Consider the following 9,523-nt stretch of genomic DNA (forward strand, 5'->3'; position numbering starts at 1 on the left):
AATGCCATTCACTAGTTGTAATTCAATTAAACAAGTTCGCTTGTGATGAGACCCCTTGCCTTTTGATTAAAATAATCTCAAGCCATTACACTGTTTTGGTATGCAATATTGGTAATGTCAGTCTATTATTTCCCTATGAAAATGGTAAGCAAGCTCTTGATGAGACCTCTTATCTTTTAAGTTTCAGTATATTTTAGAATTACACTCTAAAAAGAGAAAAGTTTACTGGATGGGGAGAATCATTGGATCCTTAAGAGTTATGGATGACAATTATAGAGTTAAAGATGCTTATATGCAAAAATTATTTACTTTGTTAATGATACTTTTCTTGACTGATAATAGAACAATTTTTTTTTATAAAGTTGGAGGTTTTTCAAAGAATAAATAATTTTGGTGGAAACAAGAAAAATTCAGAGAGATAAAACCTAGTTAATTTTAAAATGTTATAATTATTTCCTTAACAATATCTACTTATAAAAGTGAAAAATCAAAATATTTCAAGAGATTTTATTGTAAGGCCAATAATTATACTATTTAACTATTATTTTCCTAGGAAAAGTAAAGGTGATAATATACAGGGGATAGAAGAGGTTATCTCCTATGAAAAATATTTTTCCAAAATCTTCCCATTCACAGGCAGAGAATCTCTCTTGCCTGATAAATCTTGCAATAGAAACGTTGATGGGATGACTTGTTCTGTAATCTGAAATGGTCCAAGCCACATTCTTTGTAATTTGGTATGCTTACCTTTTTCCTCGTGTGCTTTATCCCACTTCAATACAAGGTCTCCAAGTTGAAATGATTTTGTGCTTACAGAATTTGCATCAAAGGAAGATTTAACTAATTGTTGATGATGGGCATGTATGATTTTTGGTTTCTCTCTTTCTTCTTCGAGTTTGAGGATTTGTGAGTGTTGTAATTGCAAAGAAGAAGAAGGAGTTTCTTCAATAAATTAATCTAGGGCTAGAGAGGGAATAGTTATATTTCTAGGAAGAACAACTTCTTTCCCATAGACGAGATTAAATGGAGAACTGCCTACTGAGGCCTTCTATGTTATCTGATATGCCCATAGAGGAAATCTTAATTTTTTATGCCAGTTTCTTTGACTCTGATCGATAATTCGTTTAATGATCCTAATGAAATTTTTATTGGTTGGTTCTACTAAACCATTTCCTTGAGGATAATAGATAGCAAAATACTTAAGTTTGAAACCTCTTTTGAGAGTGAATTGTCTCATAGTATTTCCTGTGAAGTAAGATGCATTGTCAAACATCAAGGCAATCTGTAAGCCAAATCTGGAAATGATAAATTGGTCAGTAAATTTGATGATGTTTTTAGAATTGGCTACCTTTAGTTGAATTGCTTCCACCCATTTAGTAAAGTAATCAGATGTTATAAGGATGTATCTATTTTTCTTTGAAGAGTGAGGAAAAATCTCACCTATTATGTCCAGTCCCCATTTCTCAAATGGTTGTCCAATGATGAATGGTTGTAATGGCAATGTAGGTATGATTTCTCAAATGGTTGTCCAATGATGAATGGTTGTAAGGAAAATCTATCAGGACTATAATCCTCAGATGGTATGATTTTTGATGCAACATTAGCTAATAGATCGGCACTGCATTCTTGGTACAGAAGAAATATTAAATGCCAAAAAATGTGATGTAAGATCCTGGACCAATGATTGATAATGCTTAAGATGTCCAGAAAGGTAGTGAATAGTATTTCTTACCTATTTAATGACAATGTCTGAGTCTCCAAAAACCTACCGATATTTGATGTCAAGGCTAATTTCTTTGTATAATCCTTGAACTAATGCCTTGTACTCTGCAGTATTATTTGTACATTCAAATTCTAATGTGAAAGCTAACATGGTCTTTTCTCCTCCTAGGCTAATTAAGATGCAACCAACTCCTTCACCATCGTTATATTTGGAACCATCAAAGTATGAAGTCCAAAATAAAGTGTTAACTAGAGGTTTACTTACAATTTTTTTACGTTTGGAAGCATTTTTCTATGAGAAATTTTCAATTTGTGAGGTGAAAACATTATCCAAAAAGAGAAACTCATGTGCTTTAAAGTTCCCTAAAAATGACTAGGCCAAATAATTCCCAATAATTTTACTATTGAATGCTACCGGCTCATTATCACCTTCAAAATTAGTCACTGTATGTTTCAGGTGTTTCTCTCAGTCAAATCTAAATTGATTTGGCTTTCCATTATAGGGTAGCCACATGTGAGACCAATCTATAGAAAAATATCCATGGATGTTCTAAGACCAGAATCTAGTTAGAATTAGACCGTAGAATTTAGGAATATCAATGACCAATATATCATCTATTTGATAGACTTTGGGATTTAAGGAAAGTTGAATGCTAACTGAATTTATTTCCCCTAAGACCTCTACCTTGGTTCTGTCAAGTTGTACTATGTGAACAATGTACTTTTGAGGAGTGACGTTTAACTTAGAACAGACTATTTTCAGCATTATCTTAGAAGAGGCTCCTGAGTCAATCAAATAATTTTGAAGGTTCCTATTGAAAATTTCATAGGTTGAGGAAAGGAATCATGTGTGAGAGAGATAGGTCACTGATTAGGATGACATCTATAGGATTGACTTTGTTTGAAGAAGTGGGGGGTTTACCCATGCCTTTAGCAGCTTGAGGTACAACAGCACTAGGTAAGGGCAAAGTAGGAACTACATTTAGTTCTCTAAATAGTATTTTCTATTGTTATTTCAGTTTGCTAAGTTCATGTAGCAAAATAATGGCCCTAGTCTTCTTCATGTCTTCAGCAATGTTATATTCCATGGTATCAGTAACTACCAGGGTCTTTGATGTAGATGGAAGGTTTGATGAAGATGGATTTGGTTTTGAAGCCTTAGGAGAAGACTTTTTGCTAATTTCTTTCTCCTTAGTAGTAGGACTTGGATTTTTCTCCTTTTGATTTGATTGAGTCATATTAGTAGGCCCTTTGCTTCTAGTGCTAACGGGAAAAGCTTCTTGTTCTTCTTCATTTGGAAGGATAAAGTCCCACATCCCATTTAGTTTGATTACTTCTTCTTCTTCAGTTTCTTCATCATTCATTCTGTTTTCTTCTTCCTCTTCTTCTAACTTGAACTCAACATTAGATATGGTATTTTGTGGTTGAGAACTAGAAGACTTATTCCTTTTAAAATATTTGAAAGGTTTTTTAGTAGAAGAGGATTCAACAACTTGTTTCTTCATTTCAACCATTTCGATAGACATGGTTTTCAGTACTTTCTAAATGCCTTCAATATCAGAAGGATCTTTTGGGGCTTTATTTTTAGATTCATCTTTGAAAGAAACTTTCTTAGATTTTCTATCTTCCTGAGAGGTCTTATTTTTAAGAGCAATTATGTGTTTCTCTACAAATAAGGCTTCCTTCAGGTTTTCGGTTAATGTGTTTAAATTCGCTTTATCTACAAAAATGGCTATATTGGAAGGAAGAGAAGATATGTACCACTCAATTTGAACATCAACACGAGGTGTTGATGTAGTTGGAATTTTATTGAGTAGTTTGTTGAATTTGGATTTGAAATCTTTGACATTTTCTTTTGTCTTAGCCTTAAGATTGGAAAATTCATTGATGAGTGATGTAGTGGTTCTATCATCTCCAAAATTAGCTAGGAATTGTTCTTCCAACATATCCCAACTATTTATGGAGCGAGGGGGCAACAAAAAGTACTAGGATCCTACTGATCCTGTAAGAGTATATGGAAATAATCGTACCAATGATTGATAATGCTTAAGATGTCTAGAAAGGCAGTGAATAGTATTTCTTACCTATTTAATGACAATGTCTGAGTCTCCAAAAACCTACAAATATTTGATGTCGAGGCTAATTTCTTTGTATAATCCTTGAACTAATGCCTTGTACTCTGCAGTATTATTTGTACATTCAAATTCTAATGTGCAAGCTAACATGGTCTTTTCTCCTCCTGGGCTGATTAAGATGCAACCAGCTCCTTTGCCATCATTATATTTGGAACCATAAAAGTATAAAGTCCAAAATAAAGTGTTAACTAGAGGTTTATTTACAAATTTTTTACATTTGGAAGCATTTGTCTATGAGAAATTTTCAATTTGTGAGGTGACAACATTATCCAAAAAGAGAAACTCATGTGCTTTAAAGTTCCCTAAAAATGACTCAGCCAAATAATTCCCAATAATGTTATTATTGAATGCTACCAGCTCATTATCACCTTCAAAATCAGTCAGTGTATGTTTCAGGTGTTTCTCTCAGTCAACTCTAAATTGATTTGGCTTTCCATTATAGGGCAGCCACATGTGAGACCAATCTGTAGCAAAATATCCATGGAGTTTCTAAGACCAGACTCTACTTAGAATTAGACCATATAATTTAGGAATATCAACGACCAATATATCATCTATTTGATAGGATTTGGGATTTAAGGAAAGTTGAATGCTAACTGAATTTATTTCCCCTAGGACCTCTACCTTGTTTCTATCAAGTTGTACTATGTGAACAATGTACTTTTGAGGAGTGACATTTAACTTAGAACAGACTATTGTCGGCATTATCTTAGAAGAGGCTCCTGAGTCAATCAAATAATTTTGAAGGTTCCTATTGAAAATTTCATAGGTTGAGGAAAGGAATTGTGTGTGAGAGAGATAGGTCACCAATTAGGATGACATCTATAGGATTGAATTTGTTTGAAGAAGTGGGGGGTTTAACCATGCCTTTAGTAGCTTGAGGTACAATAGCACTAGGTAAGGGCGAAGTAGGAACTACATTTAGTTCTCTAAATAGTATTTTCTATTGTTATTTCAGTTTGCTAAGTTCTTTTTATGGCCCTAGTCTTCTCCATGTCTTCAACAATGTTATATTCCATGGTATCAGTAACTATCAGGGTCTTTGATGTAGATGGATTTGGTTTTGAAGCCTTAGGAGAATACTTTTTTCTAATTTCCTTCTCCTTAGTAGTAGGACTTGGATTTTTCTCCTTTTGATTTGACTGAGTCATATTAACAAGCCCTTTGCTTATGGTGCTAATGGGCAAAGCTTCTTGTTCTTCTTCATTTGGAAGGATAAAGTCCCACATCCCATTTGGTTCGACTACTTCTTCTTCTTCAGTTTCTTCATCGTTCATTCGGTTTTCTTCTTCCTCTTCTTCTAAGTTGAACTCAACATTAGATATGGTATTTGGTGGTTGAGAACTAGAAGACTTATTCCTTTTCAAATATTTGAAATGTTTTTTAGCAGAAGAGGATTCAACAACTTGTTTCTTCATTTCAACCATTTCAATAGACATGGTTTTCAGTACTTTCTGAATGCCTTCAATATGAGAAGGATATTTTGGGGCTTTATTTTTAGATTCATCTTTGAAAGAAACTTTCTTAGATTTTCTATCTTCCTGAGAGGTCTTATTTTTAAGAGCAATTATGTGTTTCTCTACAGACAGGGCTTCCTTTAGGTTTTCGGTTAATGTCGTTAAATTCGCTCTATCTACAAAAATGGCTATATTGGAAGGAAGAGAAGATATATACCACTCAATTTGAACATCAACACCAGCTGCTGCTGTAGTTGGAATTTTATTGAGTAGTTTGTTGAATCTGGAGTTGAAATCTTTGACATTTTCTTCTGTTGTTGAATTGAGACTTCTGTGATCCATAACAGTTATAAGAAGAGCTTCAGCGTAAATCACATATAGAAAGACCTTTGTCGATGCGTTTGGAACCAACAAGTGTGGTTCATCGTCAGGACAAGTTGAAGAACATCCATCTTAGCATGTTAAATAGTCTGAGCAGAGACTCCAACGACTAAATCGAACAACGGCTACTTTTGACCTTAGGCCCAGGTCAAATTATTATTCATTAATTTAATATTATTATTATTTTTAATATTAATACAAAAAATATTTTTAATGGTTAGTTTTTTAAAAAATTAATTAATAATTATATATATATATATATATATATATATATATATATATATATATATATATATATATATAAGTTATAAAATTAGGTTAAATAAATAAATAAATAATAAATAATAAATAAATAAATAAATAAAATACTTTTAGAGGTTAGTTTAAGAAGATAATTTACTTATTTATTTAAATTATTATATAATAATATGTTGTTAAGGACGAGAATAATTTCAAGTAATTTATTAATTAATTTATATATATATATATATATATATATATATATATATATATATATATATATAGATATAAAGTTAGGGTTAAAAATATAAATAAATAATTTAAATGGTTAGTTAGAAAGGTAATTTATTTAATTTAATTAAATTATTTATTAAATATAATTAATATTATATTGGTAATACAGTCTTGATATTTATATATTAATAATATTAATAGTCAAATTATTATTTATTAGTTTAATATTATTATTATTATTCTTATTTATGGAAATAAGTTAAATTAGGTAGAAATATATAGGTAAATAAAATGATTTTAATGGTTAGTTTTAAAAACTTTAATTTAGTTTATTTATTTAAATTATTTATTAATAATTATATATTAAAGAAATAATATTAGGTTATTAAGATAAAAGTTAGTTGGGAATTAGTTAAATTGAGGACCTAACTTTTTAAGGTAAATGAAAGAGGTTAGTTAAATCAAATAAATAATAATAATATATCTTCGTTAATAGGAAATAAATAAATAAATAAATAAAAGTATTTTATTTATTTATTTATTATTTATTATTTATTTATTTTTTTAACCTAATTTTATAACTTATCTATATATATATATATATATATATATATATATATATATATATATATATATATTAATTAATTTTTTAAAAAACTAACCATTAAAAATATTTTTTGTATTAATATTAAAAATAATAATAATATTAAATTAATGAATAATCATTTGACCTGGGCCTAAGGTCAAAAGTAGCCGTTGTTCGATTTAGTCGTTGGAGTCTCTGCTCAGACTATTTAACATGCTAAGCTGGATGTTCTTCAACTTGTCCTGACGATGAACCACACTTGTTGGTTCGAAACGCGTCGACAAAGGTCTTTCTATATGTGATTTACGTTGAAGCCCTTCTTATAATTTTCTTTTGTCTTAGACTTAAGATTGGACAATTCATTGATGAGTGATGCAGTGGTTCTATCATCTCCAAAATTAGCTAGGAATTGTTCTTCCAACATATCCCAACTATTTATGGAGCGAGGGGGAAAAAAGTACTAGGATCCTGCTGATCCTATAAGAGTATATGGAAATAATAAGACTACGTAGTCTTCTTCATCGATTCCATTTAAATTGATGGCCAACATATAGTTATAGAGGTGTTCCTCAGCTGGTAGTTGATCATCAGGATTAAATTCAGGCAACCATCTTTCAGGATGCTTAGGAAGATGGTGAAGAGGAGCTGCCATTGCTACAACACCGAGATTATTCCATGGATGTACTCACAGTTGTTGTCCTACCATTGGATTTTGAGTGGATGAGATGATAGAAGGGGTTTGAGTGGACAAGGTTATGAGTGGAGTTTGAGTTGAAGAAGAGGAAGATTGGGTGCTTGGATTGGAAGAACTAGCACGAGTAGTTGGAATGGAAGTTGTTGGAATGAGTGGAGGGAATGGAGGGGTTTTAGGTGGAGAATTGGATAAAATCTCACTAGTGGATGTCTGCAATTCAAATTTTTTGGTTTTCTTTCGTAAAGAAGAAATGGGAAATTCAAAAGGAAGAATTCCAGTGTTCTCACTTTGTTAACGATTCAAGATTCATCTTGGCTATAAAACAGAGGTAATACTTCCTTCAGATGATTAAGAACTTGCAGGCTTTTCAGCTAAAATAGAGATTTCCTCTAACTTCTCTATCAAAGTCTGAACTTCTAGGGATTTAGGGTTATACTCTAAAGAAGGTATTCTGCGAGATTCACTAGGAGATTTAGGAGAGGTTTGCTCAACTTCTGATCTTGGGATTGTAGTTCTAGATGGGGATCTAGAAGTTGGAGGAGATCTAGAGGGAGAGTGACTCTTAGGATGGGTTTTTGATTTATGGTCAGTCCTCTTTTCCATTCGCAGTCATGGCCCTCCTTCTAGCGCTAAAATGTTGAAGCCTTAGAATTTCATTGCAACAACATGGGGATAACCACCCTCTCTGGACCTTGGAAGCAACTCCTTTTCCGTTTGCTATGGTGGCTCTGACTGCGGATAATGGGACCAGTTTCCCAGAAAGGATTGATATGTTGATGATGTTGGGTTTGATATAATATATAATGGGAAATGAATTAATTAAAATGATCTAATTAAACAATCAAACACATGCATCTACCTATTCTAACATTATCTTAATATATACCTGGGAATAGCTTAAATCATGCGATCTGAAAAGATATCTTAGAGAAACATGTAATAAAGATCATTCAATTGCTATAAGAGATGAATTCGTTAATGATAATTATTTTGACTAAATAGTTAGGCAAAATAATTGTGAAAACTATATCGCATATATCGATTTCTCATGTACTCAATAAGGAATTATAGCTAAAACATCTTACAAAAGTGCAATAATGTCAAACTATAGCTAAAATTTCATACATAAGACAATATAAGAAATATTACTACCAATTCATAAACAAAACTCAACCATAAAGATACAAGTACCAAATATGAGAGGTTCTACTCATGAAGTCAACAATATTGATATGCTTCTTTTCAACTAAATATACTCTAAGAGTACAAAACTGCAAATTCAATAGAGTATGCTTCTAATAAAATCAAGATCTTGTTCCAATTATCTTATCAAGGCAGTCACAACAGTACAGAAGTGCGAGCCTTTGCAAAGTGTTTTTGATAAAATTCTTGACCCCTCTCTAAATGCATGAGAGGGGTTTAAATAATACAAATTATGTGTCAAAAATAGATTATTACATAAAATTCTAAGGAGGTTTCAAACAACCTTCCTCAGAATAAGTAAAATAAAAACTAAAATAGAAAATAAAAATGATGACAAGATTCTACAAATTAAATGGTTCTAGTCAACCATTTGGTCCTTGATTTTGTAGATATATATCATTGGCTTCACCTAGGGTGACTGGCCAATTCTAGATATTAATTGTCCCGTAAAAACAACATCAGTGAGTGGTGGCACTATCTTTTGAGTAGAATTTGTTAGATAGGAAAAGTCATCCATTGACTGTGTGGTTTCACCAAAAACTGCGAGTAAGTTTCCCAGTCAAGCTTAGACAATTGTTTAATTTCCTTAACTTGTGTTTCAACGGTCTATTTCCATTATTTTTCTAACTGTTTGATTTTTGGGAGATCTTCTGACCTACATTGTTTGATGACATTAGCAGTATGAAGGTTTTCGTTCACAATCTCAATTATATTATTTGATGTACTAGCTTCTCTTGTTGTTGCCCTTTCTTCTTGCTTCAACTATATGTCCTAATCTGTCAACAAAATATCTTTGTAGAACTCCTCGATCTTTGGTAGGTCGGATTTTCTACCTTCTTTAGATTCCTGCCAAGAAATAAAATTTGAAATC

This window comes from Pinus tabuliformis, chromosome 1_2 (assembly GCF_031772625.1).
Source record: "Pinus tabuliformis cultivar Carrire ecotype Pingquan chromosome 1_2, CPIR1, whole genome shotgun sequence".
Taxonomy (NCBI): Eukaryota; Viridiplantae; Streptophyta; class Pinopsida; order Pinales; family Pinaceae; genus Pinus; species Pinus tabuliformis.